A 16,039-nucleotide genomic window follows, 5' to 3' on the forward strand; every position below is an offset into this window, starting at 1 on the left:
TAGAGTAAACTGCAATTGCGCTTAATCATGCATGTTGTCATCCATAAAATTCTATTACTACTTTCATATATATATATTTTTTACCCCATGTCTGACCCTCTGCCCTATTCCACTCTCTTATTACACTATCTCTGTTGTCTACAGTTGTCTTCAATTCCTTTTCTCCCCACATTTTGTTGACCACACAATATCATAAGTAATCTAACTACTTTCAATAGCAAGTTCAGCTGGTGGTTTCAAGAAAGGCAGTATGCTGATTTCCTTTGATGTAAAACATGACCATACAGTGCCCTCCCTAGACCTTACTCTTTTTTTTTTTTAATTTCTAAATTCTTTTTTTTTTAATTTCAATTTATTTATTTGCATTCATTCACTGTACTAAACCTTACTCTTGCTGCACTTGAGTGGTTCCTATTCCTACAGTGCTGGAGTACGTGGTCAGAATCTCCACTGTTTAGTTTCTAGGGTCATGCAAGCTTCCTTCAACCAGTCCTGTGCCTTGTCTGGACTCCCCTTGCAGCTGATTGACAAACTTGGCAGCCAGCTCCAGGTCACCACGCTCAATGCAATAGGAGGCATAGGACAGTCACTTAAATGTGTTTATATCCTCAGGGCAGAGTCCCGCTGGTGGCTTCAGTTGCTGAGGTGGGAATAGGAGCAGGGACTTGCAAGTAGGAGAGGAAGTACTGGTATAGGCTATTTCTGGTTTCGTCAGTCATTGCTACCCTTCGGGCCAGTTTCTGGACAGCATAGAAATGAGCTCTAAGGATCTCTTCACTGTACACCCCCACGGGTCAGGGACTCTGGAGAGATAGCTGCAGTTAAAGCCTGGGCAAATTCATTATCAGAACACCTCGCTCTGATGGCCTCAACTGCACCACCCAGCAGAACAGTAGGTGTATCTGCAGGTGACGTCTTCATGCTGTACTTCAGTGCCTCCACAGAAAGCCAGAGTTGGTGGCCCTTTCTAGCTTCTTCTTCAGCAACTGCATGACTCTGAACAGCCTGCTTGATCTCTCTCAGTCTGGCATAGGCAGTGTTTATATCCAGGGTAAAGTTGTCGACCTGCTCTTAACTAAGGCGACGAAACTGTAATTCTTGCTCAGAAAGTTTCTCAGACAGGTCCTGCTCAGTTCTCATTTCATTCTCCATGGCATCTCAGAATTCCTCTACCTTCTGTCCTGTTAAGCCTGTATTTCACTTCTGTGATGTTCTAAGTCTTTTGCTACTGCAGAGTCAAATGCCCGCTTCTCTTCCAGCTTCTGCTTCTCCAAGGCTAACGTGATGTGCTACCTCTCCGTGGCTTTTGGTTCTGCCAGTTCTCTGTTGAGCCGATCAATGCAGTGATGTGCGTGTGCAATCAGGGAGTTCAGGTCATTGTTTGAGTGTTTGTCAGCTAGGTCAGAAATACTCATCCCTTTCCACCTAGGCAGGACTTCTGGAGTGATACTGTCCAGTTCTCATTTAAAGTCCTCCCGGGCTTGAACAACCAGCTCATGATACTAAGATACAACCTTAGCTTCACGCTGAGCTGCTTGGACCTTTTTGATCATGTTATCCGGATTGACTATCATGTTGTGAAATTTCCCCTCTGCAACAGTTATATGAGGTTTGGCCCCGGCAAGCTCTTTTTTCTTTGTATTTTCTGTTACACTATTCATCTTCTCTAACTCTTCTTTGGCTTTGAGAAGGGCATCAGCAGCTTCATTTACTGCCTTTCTGTGTTCCTTCAATGCACCCTCCACTGTGTGCCACTGAGCAGACTTCTTACCTGTAACCTCCGAATTGTCCATGGCTGCTTTCAGGATGCTGGAGTGTGCATTGACAGCCTGGACGGCAGCATTCTGAGCTGCAGTTGCCTGCAGAGTGATGCTAGCAGTTTGGCTCAGCGCATCTTCTAAGCTTTTAGCTAGAGACTCAATCTCAACTTGCTCTTGTTTTTCCTGTTGTGCAAGGTGAGCTGCAACATCTTGGGGTAGTCACTCCCTTATAGAAGATGAGGATGCTTCCTCTGAAGTTGCAGGTGTGGGTTTTCCTTTCATTTCAGGGTGACCAGTTTATACGGATTCCTCACGCTGAACCACAGGGGCTGGGACTGACAGTGTATCACCTGCTGTTGTTGAAGCTGGAGTGTCTCCCTTTTGTTTTTGGAGCTGTGAGGCAGGCTGCTTAGATTCTCTCATTACCTCTGATAAATCAAATAATTTTAGTGGACTGAATTGGCTTCTTTGGCAATGGAATATTATAAGGTGTAGAACCAAGAACCATTTCAAAGAGTTTGTCTGAGTAAGGTATAGTTTTCTCTACACTTTCCCAGAAATAGAAATCCCATTGGGCATATAGGATAGTGCCACCGATACCTCCTCCAACAAACAAAAGGCAGCTTGCTCCAGTGATTTTCTCAACAGTCAACCTAGAACTGCCTGAAGCAGAATATCTGCAGAAAGGACAGAGGACAAACTTCCTACAGAGACAACTCTTGGTAATATTTGTGGGTGTGGCCTTTGTCTAAGCACCGTAAGATTCACAGGAAACCCACAAAGTTATTAAGAGAACTGGGCAGCCGTGGTCAGGCCCGATAATTGACAGGCTCGGAGCATCTTGGCCAAGTGGACGGCACTGCTGGTGTACGTGGGAGCTGCCGCCGCAGCGTGAGTAAGGGAGGACGTGCGTGAGTGTGTGTGTGCCCGTGTCTGTGCTGCTGCTCCATGCCGGGTGCACCGGAAGGCAAGAAGATCTTAGTTGTCTATAGATATTAGTTGTCTTATAGTTCTCTATATAAACTAGTTGGTCTATAGTTTAGCTTGTATCTGTCATTAAACTGCCAGCTGTCTTTTAATTGCCTATAACCAAAATTTTAATTTTTAAAAACATTATGATTTTTTAAATTTTATTTTTGTTTTATGATGTGCTTTTTCTCCTTGGCAAAAATCTGTGAGTCTTACAACTCTCTGTCTGGGGAGAAAAGACTTTTTTGTGAGGGACATTCTTGCTTTAGGAACAGGCCAATGGATGGGGACAGTAGAATCTAGTTTTCTCATTTCCTCTCCAGCTTAGAATCTTCACTCTATAAATAAGCTGTAATATTGTAAAGAAATTCTACTTGTATTCATCGCCTGATTTCAATCATCAGTAGTTTGCTGATATGTTTCATCTACTCTCTCATCTCCCAGAGTATTTAAAAGCAAATATAGGGCTAGCAGATAGTACAATGGTTACATTGCTGGACTCCCATGTAGTCAACGGTGGTTTGAGTCCCAGACCTGGTGGCTTATGCCAGGTGTGTGTGTACGCGTGCCCAAAACCTCAAGAGGAGAGTGGAAAAGAAGGGATTGCAGTGTGGCCATTCCCTTAGTGGGGAGGGAGGACTTCTTGCTTTCTGTCTCTGTCTTTCCAGCAAGCATGCACATCCTATAGCAAAAATATCTCTTAAAAAAAAAAAGCAAATATAAGAAATTATTTTACTTACAAATATTTCAGTATTCATTTCTGAAATTTTTAAACATAATTATCTTACCATGTTGTCACAGCTAGCAAAATTAATACTTTCTTTATTCATCCAATGATACAAATTCATATTTCCCCAACTGTCTCAAAAATGTCTCTTCTGTACTTAGTTTGTTTCCATATGGAGGGGAAGGGATTATGGCATGGCCATCCCCCTGGGGCAGGGGAACTTCTCATTTTCTGTCTCTCTGGTGAGTGCATGCATCCTCTAGCAAACTGGAAAAAAAAAATATATATATATATGTATTTATATAAATTCACACACATACACACACACACACACACACACATAAATATGTACCTACACACACCAGCTCAATGTTTCTTAAGTAATAATGAATAGGGATGGATAGTTCATAAACATTAAATGTTTGAGAACTGAATGTGAACCAACAGTATGGACTTCCAATAAGAAACAAAAACCATTATCCCAAAACAATAGCAAGAAGAAAAAATGAAATCTAGCAATAGCTCATTTCTGAAATTCCTCTGTATAACATCCATGTAGAGTTACACTGCTATCCCTTCTCCTTCATTCTCTTCCTGAGGTTTTGAACATACACACATAGGCACCCGGCATGAGTTTTAAGCCACCAAGTCTGGGGCTTAAACCACAGTCAGCCATGAGGGAGTCCAGCACCTTGACTACTATGCCACATACTGATCCCTGTGCAGAAATATTGTAAGAGAACAAAAACACTGAATTTTAAAGATTTGCCTTAGGACGTTCTAAGTTGGGTTTTATAGAAAATCATTTTCAGGGGCCAGCAAGTGGTGTAATGGTGAAGGCATTGGACTCCCACATGGCCGATCATGGTTTGAGTCCCAGACCCAGCAACTTTAAACTCACACTATCCGCCTTTGTGTGTGCATATCCAAAATCCTGAGAGGAGAATGGAGACAGGATTGTGGCATGGCCCTCCTCCTTGGAGGGGAGCAGTGATTTCTTGCTTTCTGTCTCTCTGGTGAGCACACACTTTCTATAATAGGAAATAGAGGCTGCAACCCATCACATCCCATTATGTTTCTGAATTTGGATCTGTCAGTGTTTTGGGTGTACCTAAGGCTCTAGAGTATGTGGTAAGAAACTGTAAGATATCTGTTCTACTGATGAAAATTTCTGAGGCTGTGGATTAAGATCAGTAACCCCATCAATGATACCCCAATACTGATCTTCCAATTACAAAACACCCAAATCCTCAAAGTAACCTACAAATTAAGCCTAAGAGTGGTGATTATCCTCTATTTGTCAGGAGACATTTGTCAATGTCTTGAGACATTTTGGGTCATCACAGCTGAATATGGGGGAGGCAGTGCTGGCAGTATGTCATAGGACAGCTCCCCCTGCACTCTCACCCCAACAAAGTATTATCTGATCCAGAATGGCATACATGCCAAGAAAGTCTGGCCTAGAGAGTTATTTGATAACATGGTAAAGCATATGGCAGAGACACAGAAATGTGGGTCACAGAACTTTGTGATTTGTTTTTCTAAGTATGAACATCTAAAGAGGCAGAGTGGTAGCAGTTATCTGTGATTGTGAAGAATCGCCAGCAATCACAGCTCTCTCTCCACTGAATCTCCAAAGAGGAAAGGATGCCTTAAGTAACGATGAATGGACAACATGCTATGTTAGGTCAGAAATCAATAGCTAAAATCTTGCCTACCACCAACCTAAAATCCCCAGTCCAAACTGAAGAGCTTCCTGTCCCCCTATGGTTTCTTACTACTCAAGCCTAATTATGTATATAAAGAACTTTACTCCTCATTTATACTCCTGATTTGAGATTATGTATTTATTTATGAGTCACTTGGGCTGGAATGCCATTTAGGCCTAGAAAGTAGTGTTATCAGAAGAAAAATTATCTGGGTCATTAGAGCAAGGCATCAGGTCAAATCCCTTTTTTTCCCCCTTTTCTTCGTATCAGTATCCATTCATCCCTTGGTATCTATAGGGCATCAATAGCAACATATCCTCCTGTATACTTTAAGTCATCTCTTCATTACTTATCATACTTTTTTTTCTTTGAGAGGTTTTTGCTATAGAATGTGTGTGCTCGCCAAAAAGATAGAGAAACAGAAAGTGAAAAATCACCCCCCAAGGATGATGGCCACACCTCAATCCCTTCTCCTCTATTCTCCTCTTGGGAATTTGGGCACGTATGCACATGCACCAGGTGTGAGTTTAAGCCACTGAGTCCGGGATTACTACTAGGGTCGACTACATGGGAGTCCAGCGACATAACCATTACGCCAACTGCTGGTTCCGATAATACTTAACATAATGTAAATGCTATGCAAATAGCTGTTATATTGTATTGTTTAGGAATAACGACAAGAAAAGTCAAGTCTGTACATGTTTAGTACATATGCAACCAATTTCTCTTTTTTTCTATTTTCAGTCTATGGTTGGTTGAATCCAAGGATGTGAACCCTCAGATATGGAGGCTTGCTTGTACCTTTATTAGAGGATAAATATAGGCAAGAAAGCAGCTGATTTCTCAAACACAGAAACAAGGAAAATCTCTAATAAGGTAAGTTGGACACGCATGCTAGTTTCACAAGAGAACACAAATATACTCTCTTTTTTTTTTTTTTTTTTAGAGAGAAAAAGAGAGAGGAGAAAGAGAGAGCACACCTTCCCCCACTGAAAGCAATGTGGTCATGCTACAATCCCTTTTCCATTTCTCCATTGTATCAATATTTTCGGCACACAGACACATGTACCTGTGTGTTTTTTAAGCCTGAGTCCTGGACTCCAACTGACAGTTAGCCATGTCATAACTGGCTCCCTTAACCACTAGGTTATTGGGCAGATCCACAAATCTATTCTTTACTAACAAAAAACATGAGCCAAAACTTCTGCTTGTAGCCCAGGATTTTTAAAAAAAATGCCAAAAAAGTCACCTTCTCTGTGCCTTATTTATGCATTGGCAACCACCCCTTGGCCCCTTATCTACCTATAGATTGGGGAAAACTGCACTGTAATCACTACATTCCAGGAACATTAGTCTTTGTAACTGGGGATAGTTTCTGTATTGTTAAATTCATCATGAGTCAGGATAGAATTCAACTCTTACCACCACCACCAAACAAAACAAAAACATCAAGCATGAGGATAAAATTTTCTTTCCAGGGACTATGGACAATATCGTCAAACATCTTTTTTTTTTTTTTCCATGAGAGATATTTTTGCTGCAGGGTGCATGTACTCACCGGAGAGACAGAGAATCCGAGAGACAGAGAGACAGAAAGCCAGAAATCACCCTCCCAAGCGGGATGGTCTCCTAAGAATGTCAAACATTTAACTCAGAACTTTTCCTTATATCGGGACCAGCAGATGGCATAATGGTTACATTGCTGGATTCCCATGTAGTGGACCATAGTTCAAGTCCCAGACCTGGTGGCTTAAAACTCATGCTAGGTGAGTGTGCATGCATGCCCAAAATCCTGAGATGAGAACAGAGGAGAAGGGATTGTGGCCTGGCCATCTCTGTTGAGGGGTGATTTCTTGCATTCTGTCTCTCTGTCTCTCTGGTGAGTGCACACGCTCTATAGCAAAAATTTCTCTTAAAAAAGAAAAAGAACTTTTCTTTACATTAAATGGAATGAGATAACTTCCCTTTCAAGGGAAACTATATGTGGGCATGAAATAAACATATCCACATCTATTATGCATCAAATAAATAAAATATTTATTAAGTGTATATAAGAAATTAAAATCGTATTATATAATTTTTAAAAGAATTATTTTATTTAACTTTATTTATTTTTAAATTTGTACAGAAAGGGACAGAGTGAGAGAGAGAGAGATGGAGGGTGAGAATCCCAGACCTGGGATTCAAACTGTGGTCAGCTATGTGGGAGTCCAGCACCCTTAACCACCACATCACCTGCCAGCCCTTATAATGTAATTTTTTTTGTTTTTTGAGAGATTTTTGCTATAATGTGCTCGCCAGAAAGACAGAGAGAGACAGAGACAGAAAGCAAGAAATCACCCCCCGGGGGGGGGATGGCCATGCCACAATCCCTTCTACATTCTCTCAGGATCTTGGGCACACATGCACATGCACCCGGCATGAGTTTAAGCCACTGAGTCTGGGACTCAAACCATGGTCAGCTACATGGGAGTCCAGTGACACAGCCATTACACCAACTGCTGGTCCCTTATGTAATTTTTAGTGTGATGTTCACAATGAATAATGTGGATGAAGTCTGACTCCAAAGTAACATTAAATTGGTTACTTGATTTTGTATTACTATAAAATAAGAGACAAGAAGGTGGCATAGTGGTTAAGACACTGGACTCCCACAAGGTGACCACAGTTTGAGTTCTGGACCTGGCAGCTTGTTTTCTCTTTCCTTCTTTTTGTCTTTCTCTGGTGAGTACATGTCCCCTATAGCAAATTTAAAAATAATAACAATAATATATAAAATTAAATAAATTATTCTTAAAAAAATATTTCATTTCATTTATTTATTTATTTTAATTTGATCAGAGAGGAACTGAGTGAGGAGCGGAGTGAAAGAGAGAGAGAGAAAGGGGGAAAGTGAGAAAGTAAGCTGTCAGGTCTGGGACTTGAATTGCAGTTGGTCATGTGGGAATCCAGTGCCCTTAACTACCACGCCACCTATCGGCACCAATATATGATTCTTTTTAAAAAAATACTATAAAATAAATTATTTTTTCTTTCATTGCGGACATCCAGGAAGCACATGTTTCCTTGAAAACATACTAAGGGCCATACTGGATTAGATGATTTGCATAGTTTAATCTAGAAACAACATATACTTAAATATCACATATCCCTAAACCATACTATACATGGTATATTTTATCTAGATGAATAGTCTACATATAGAACCCCAATTTTAACTATTTCCCTAATAATATTTTACTTCAGTATTATAAACAATGCTGTGGTGAGTAAGAACTCATATAGGGCTAGACAGTGGTGGGCAGCTGAGGCAGCAGGATCCTACATGGCTGACTGAATGGTTCAAATCCCAGACCTGGTGGCTTGAAAAACATACCTGGAGTGGGACCAGCAGTTGGTGTAATGGCTATGTGGCTGGACTCCCACGTAGTTGACCGCGGTTTGCGTCCCGGACCCGGTGGCTTAAAACTCACGCCAGGCGCGTGGGCGTGCGTGCCCAAGATCCCGAGAGGAGAATGGAGGAGAAGGGATTACGGCGTGACCATCCCCCCTGGGGGGGTGATTTCTCGCTTTCTGTCTCTGTGTCTCTCTCTGTCTGTCTGGCGAGCACACGCGCCCTATAGCAAAAACCTCTCCAAAAAAAAACAAAAAAAAAAAACCTGGAGTGTGTGTGTGCATGCCCATAATCCCAAGACAAGAACAGAGAAGGGATTTTAGTGTGGCCATCTCCGCTGGGGACTGGTTTCTCTCTGTATCAGTCTTTCTTGGGCAAACACACATGTCCTATAGCAGGTGGCATGGTAGTTGGGGCACTGAACTTCCACATGGCTGACTGCCATTCGAGTCTCAGACCTGGCAGCTTACTTTCTTATTCTCTTTCTCTCTTTCTCTGTGTATGTCTCTCTCCAGTGAGTGCACATATTCTGTAGCAACTTAAAAAAAATTAGAATAATGATAAATAAAATTAAATAAATATTTTTAAAAAGAAAAAGAGCTTGCTTATTTTTGTATATTTGTCCCACTATTTCCTTAAGATAATTTTTTAATTAAAATTTTTAAAAAATCATTTTTTGAAAGTTGAATCACTGGACAACCTTCATGAGCATGATTGTTTTTCACTTTCTTGCCTACCCTTATATTCTTTTCAATTTTGTATGCCTAAAACGATTCATTTTAGGGCTGGTTCAGTAGTGCAGCAGTTAAGCACTATGTATAGAAAGCCAAATTCAAATTGGCAGTGGTTTAAATCCCAATTCCTCTGGCTTAAAAAAACACACCAGGTGTGTGTGCATGTCCAAATTCCTGTCAGGATGGAGAAGTGGGTAAAAAGGAACACAGCATGACTATGCCCCATTGTGGGGTGCTTTTTCTCATGTGTGCATTTGCAGATAGAGAATGACTTAAAAGAACACTCAGTATTGCCTGATAAAGAGCCTTGAAAAGATATTCACTCTAGGGGTCGGCAGGTGGCGTGGTGGTTAAAAGCGCTAGACTCCCACATGTCTTGCTCTCTCACTTTCACTTTCTCTTTCTCTCTCTGGTCAAATTAAAATAAATAAATAAATAAAGCGAATTTTTTTTTAAAAAAGATAATATACCCATTCTATTGATATGGTCTTACTAACTGCAGGTAAATAGCTCATATGAGATAGGACTTTGAACTAAAAGACACCATATATACAAAATCCTCATCAAAACCACTGGGTTGGGGGCCGGTAGGTAACATGGTGGCACTGCATTCTCACATGGCTGACTGCAGTTCAGGTCCCGGACCTGGCAGCTTGCTTTCTCACTTTCCCTTTCTCTCTGTCTCTGTCTGGTCAAAGTAAAAATAATAATAACAAATGGAAATAAATAAATAAATAAATAAATCTTTCTTTAAAAAATGGCCAATGGGTTGTCAGAAAAGTCATAATGCAATGCATGCAATGGAAATAAATAAATAAATAAATCTTTTTTTAAAAAGCCAATGGGTTGTCAGAAAAGTCATGATGCTTATTTGCACAGAAACAGAAAACATATGTTATGACTTTCCCGAAAGCCCAATCAATATCGGAAATGTATTTAAAGCAGAGTTCACAGCTATGTAAAATCAAGCATTGGATGGCATTCCTCTATAAAGAGAACTTCCCTTCCTCTCTTTACTCTTTCATTATTTTTTTAAATGGAACCTGTAGAGGCATGCAGAAATGCGCTTCCCCTAACTACTCTAGCAGGGCTATTGAGAAACATTTACATATGAAAGCGCTATCTGCCTGTTGTCAATGGTTATCTTCCTGTTGTTGTTGATACCCGATAACCTCATTCTGCAGTATTGCCTTAAAGAAAGTCACACGTGTTTATTAGATTCCTCCTCCCCAGAGGTCAGATAAATTACTTGACTACATGAGGACAGTCCTTTGCACATCTTCAGATGATTAACATCCTAATACAACTGGCTTTGCATACTATTTCCTCTTCTCCCATTTTCTGCCCTTTGAAAGAATAAACCTGAGGCCAGTTCGAGGTCACAACTTCTCCATCAGAAAAGCTGGGCCCACCGGATCCTCCCTTTTCTATACTTGTGTCTTTATGTGTTTGTTATTGTGTCTATTTCTAATCCAAGGCCTTCTCCACTCAGAAAAACATGTTAATGCTGAGCAAGTCCTGGCAGGTTGCAATTAATTATAGGCCTTATTGATGGCACAGAGTAAAGAATTATTTAAAATAGTTTTTAAACACTCTATATAATGGAGAGAGATATACAATGAAAACAGGGGTTGCCGAGCCTTTTCTGGAAAGGACTGAAGGACCAGAGTAACTCCATTTTTATGGGGCAACTCCATTTTTTTAAACCCACCTTACTGAGAATCAGTGCCATTTCAAGGAGGCGAGCCAATCACGTAGGAGAAGGTCATAAGACCATCACCCACTGGGGCTGACCAATGAAAAAACAAAGAAAATACCAGAGACCTGAAGTAACTTTCTTGCCCAACTTAACGGTCTGATGACCAATCAGTAAAAGACAGCTATGCTTCTTGTAATCTACAGCCAATGTATAGCTGCCTGAGTGCATTCCTCAGCACCCCTCGACTTATCCCCCAACTAACAGCCATAAAATAACCAGCCCAACTAATACCAGGGCTCTGGACTCCCACCTGCCATGTCGGTGACAATGGAGAGTCCTGGCTCAAGCCTGAGTAAAAGAGACCCTTGTGTGTTTGCATCGGAATCAGCTCCTTGGTGGTCTTTTACTTATTTTATTTTAACTAGAGAGACACAGAGAGAGAGAGTGAAAGAAAATGAGAAAGCAAGCTACCAGGAGACCAGCAGTTGTGTAATGGCTACGTCACTGGACTCCCATGTAGTCGAACACAGTTCAAGTCCTGGACCCAGTGGTTTAAACTCATGCTGGGTGCACGTGCATGTGTGCCCAAGATCCCGAGAGGAGAATGGCCACCAGGTCCGGGATTTGAAGCATGGTCAGCCATGTGGGAATGTCCAGTACTTTAACCACCACGCCACCTGCTGGTCCCTGACCTAACATTTATTTGTAACCCTAAGTCAATTCTTGCAGCACTTTTGTGGTTGCTTGCAGACATTTGAAGGGTAGAGAAAATTTTGAATCCCTCCACAGGTTCACTCCTAGCTAGAAGGTCACTCTCTGCCTTCTTGTTTCAGTCCTCATACTGTAAACAAGAGTCCTTTTTACAGTCCATTTAGTACCTTGATTTTTCATGCTATTTAGTGATTCTGCTATTTGAAATGGCCCCCAAGTGTAGTTCTGACATGCTATCTAGAAGGCCGTCATATGCCTTATAGAAAAAAATGTATGAACGTGTCTTTAAGTAGAAACACATAAAACAAGCTATGTTCTTACCAGATGTTTATAGCAAACTAAACTTGTTTTCCCCCTAGGAGCAATAGTTTGGTATTCACTAATTCAGTGTTTGTAGCAAATCTGCAGACCATAACTACTATAATTGTTTTTTTAGAGAGATTTTTGCTATATAGGATGCCTGCACTTGCCAGAGAGACAGAGAGAGAGACAGAGAAACAGAAAATGAGAAACATCCTCCAGGGGGTGATAACCACAGCCACAATCCCTTCTCCTCTAATCTCCTTTCAGGATCTTGGACATGCATGCACATGCGTGCCTGGTTTGAGTTTTAAGCCACTGTGTCTGGGACTCAAACTACAATTGACTATGTGGGAATCCAGCAATGTAACCATTATGCAATCTGCTAGTCCCTATAGCTACTTAATAAGCATTAAGTTTACTTTAGGTTCCACAGACCATTTGGTATAATTACTCAATCCTGCTCAAATAAGGGTGAGACCAAATAAGAGTGTAGCTCAAATAAGTGTGAGATCAGCTATAAACAAAAAATAATCATGTCTATGTTCCAACAGAACTTATAGACACTGAAATTTAAATACATCACTTTCACATCTCTCAAAATATTATTCTCATTTGATTTTTGTTGTTTTTGTTTTTGTTTTTGGAGAGGTTTTTGCTATAGGGTGCATGTGCTCGCCAGAAAGAAAGAAACAGAGACAGAAAGCAAGAAATCACCCCCCACCCCGCCATCCCCCCCAAGGAGAAGGCCATGCCGCAATCCCTTCTCCTCCATTCTCCTCTCGGGATCTTGGGACCGCACACACACATGCCTGGCGTGAGTTTAAGCCACTGGGTCCAAGACTCAAAACACAGTCGACTATGTGGGCATCCAGCGATATAGCCATTACACCAACTGCTGGTCCCATGTTTTTTAACCATTTAAAAATACAGAAACTATTCTTAGCTCATAAGCTGTTATGTAATAGGGAGCAGACCAGATTTGCTCTGCATACTGTAATTTGCCAACCCCTGCTTTGAAAGCACTACTAAAATTTTACTTACTAGCTTGATTATTACTAATGTTAATATTGCAATTTTCAACTATTTTATGGTGCTTATAGACTAAATAAAGATATATGTTTATATTACTAGGAACCAAGATTTCCGCTGGAAAATAAAAGCATGAATAAAACCTTCTGATACTAAATTTCATCCAGTGATGTCTGTATGAGCTCAAGCTTTAGGTCTTTTTTCTTTTTCCACCTAAACTTATTTATTGATATATTTTCCATGAGTAAGAAAGAGAAACAGCACCCTGGATAGGTCTTAACAATTGCAATCCACCAGCAGCCTTCAGCCAGTCCCGGATCATCAGCAAGCAAGTGCCTAGAATAGTTGCGGAGGTCTATGGACTTGAACTAGTAACCTTCCCATATGGGCTTGCCATGTAGAACATTGCATTTTACCACTGTACCACCATTTGCTCTCTGTCTCTCTTTTTGAAAAGTTTAATTTATTTCATGAGAGAGCATGTGACAGAGAAAGAGACAGGCATCCTCAACAGTTTCCTCTTGCCACAGTTCCCTTTCCTCAGCCCTCTGTCTACTCAGAATCTTGGGCCCCTGCTAAACAGGTGTTTCAGATGAACTGCAGATCCTAACCTCACATCAGCCATGTACTCCAGCAGTCAAGTGGCTTACAGTGCTGCAGATCAATACTGCTTGTGCCAAGGCTGGACCATGCTTTGGGTCTTAAAACAAATTTCTTGTACTGCTTTAACAAAGCAAAAAGAGTGACTGGATCTAGAACCCAAGATAGGGACCAGCAGATGGCATAATGGTTATATCACTGAACTCTCATGTATCCAATAGCTGTTCGAGTCCCAGACCTGGCAGCTTAAAATTCAGTGTGGGACTTCGTCAGGCAGTGGCAACAGCGGTGGTGAGAGGATGAACAACTTCAATGCCTTGAAAGACCATCACAGTGGGGACCACGATCAGGATGAAGAAAACAGCACACAGGAAGGTGGTGAGAAGGAAAAGGCGGACCGGGACAAGAGTCAGGGCAGCAGCAAGAGGAAGGCTGTCGTCCCTGGACCAGCACAGCATCCCCTGCAGTACAATTACACTTTCTGGTACTCCAGGAGGATCCCTGGCCATCCCACGAGTTCACAGAGCTACGAACAGAATATCAAACAGATTGGCACCTTTGCCTCTGTGGGGCAGTTCTGGAGGTTTTATAGCCATGTGATAAGTCCCAGGGACCTTGACAGGCCATAGTGACTTCCATCTCTTCAAAGAAGGAAAGATGATGCAAATAAAAATGGTAGCAAGTGGATTATTCGGCTGCAGAAGGGCTTGGCCTCCCATTGCTGGGAGAATCTCATCCTGGCCATGTTGGGGGAACAGTTCATGGTTGGGGAAGAGATCTGTGGGGCTGTGGTCTTTGTCTCCTTTCAGGAGGACATCATTTCAATCTGGAATAAGACTGCCAGTGACCAAGCTACCACAGCCCGAATGTGGGATACATTCCTGCAAGTGCTTAACCTACCTCCCAACACCATTATGGAATACAAAACTCACACCGACAGACAGCATCAAAATGCCAGGCAGGCTGGGCCCCCAAAGGCTCCTTTTTCAAAACCTCTGGAAGCCACGGTTGAATGCGCCATGGCTCTTCCTCTCTGGATGGCACCATCATTGAAGCTCGTGTCATCCGAGTCTCTTGTTCTGTTGGCGTGCCACCTGGAAGATGCTTCTGTCCTGGACAAGAGGAAATGGAAAAGCATTATGTTTTAAGAACAGGCTGACACACAGCACCTCGAACAACAGCTGAGATCACTTAATAAATGGTGCTAAACTAAAAAAAAAAAAAAAAAATTAAAAAATTCAGCGTGGCCACCATCTTTGGGGGGGCGTGATTTCTCACTTTCTGTCTGTCTCTCTTTGTGCCTCTGGCACAAAGCTATATAGTAAAAATCTTTTTTTTTTTTTTTTTTTAAAGTGACTGATCTAGAATCCAAGTTATCTGACTCCCTAATCCTTGGGGTTATCTGTCTAGCCATAGTGCTTCTTTTTTTCTTACTCTAGGGCTCCTCAAATCTTCTCAACAAAATTCCCTTAACCTTAAGAAAGAGAAAAAGCACTCATGGGGATCTGGAGCAAGAATAAAACAACTACTCCCTGACAGGATTGTCTTTAAAATCTTACTCTAAATGTTATGTTCATTTGCATTCTTCCCCATAAACTTATGTGATTAAATATAAACACGTCATTTCTATGTCTTTTCAAAAAGATTTTTTTCACCAAATCTTTCAGCAAACCTAATGCTCCTTGAGTATACAACATTCCTCTCTTTGTTTCAGAGCTGAGAGTGAGGCTCTCAGGCACATCTAGTAATTCAAAAAAATCACTTCTTTACCAGCCATACAATCAGGTGCATCATTTGTCAGATACACATGGAGTGACTCACATCCACAATCTTGATAAGGAAAACAAATCCATCAAAATACAGCACCACATAAATGTTCACAGTCAGAAGTTACAGACCTAGCCACAGCATGCACTCAGTCAACCCCATTATTTCAGTCCCCTACATCACTCAGTTCTACAGGGCCGACCACGACTCCAGTCACACAGTCTCTCACAAACTTCAGTCCCCTCGGTCACACCATCTCAAACACAAACCGGCCCCACGCCGTGGAAGAATCACGCCCAAACCATCCTGAAGCCAGACACAGAGCCATCCCTGGTCACAGAGCTCCCCAGCGGGTCCCCAGAGTCACATTCACAAGCATCTTTCTTTAACGCGCCAGCCGTCCATCCCTCCCCAGCCCGTTCAGGCCCTGTCGCGACTTCCTCAGGACAAAAGGTCAGGAAGACCACCCTCGCTGGGGACACAATAGCCCCCCGGGGCCCACCGAGAACTGGCAGCGCCGAGCCCCGCCCGCGCCCGCTGACTGCGTCTGCGCACTCGGAGCGCGCAGCCGGCCCTCCCAGCCACCGCGGAGCGCGGCGGGGGAGGGCCCCGGGGCGCGGGCCGGTCCCCCCCCGCA

At 42.1% G+C, this 16,039-nt stretch overlaps 2 pseudogenes; one reads left to right on the forward strand and one right to left on the reverse strand.

The window, feature by feature from the left end:
* The window catches only part of LOC102485865 (eukaryotic translation initiation factor 4E type 2 pseudogene), a 19,874-nt pseudogene extending 5,064 nt beyond the window's left edge, over positions 1–14,810 (forward strand).
* LOC102497237 (MICOS complex subunit MIC60-like) lies at positions 212–3,577 on the reverse strand (annotated as a pseudogene).
* Positions 14,811–16,039: the final 1,229 nt, after the last annotated feature.

Source organism: Tupaia chinensis, unplaced genomic scaffold (assembly GCF_000334495.1).
Source record: "Tupaia chinensis unplaced genomic scaffold, TupChi_1.0 Scaffold143654_1, whole genome shotgun sequence".
Lineage (NCBI taxonomy): Eukaryota > Metazoa > Chordata > Mammalia > Scandentia > Tupaiidae > Tupaia > Tupaia belangeri.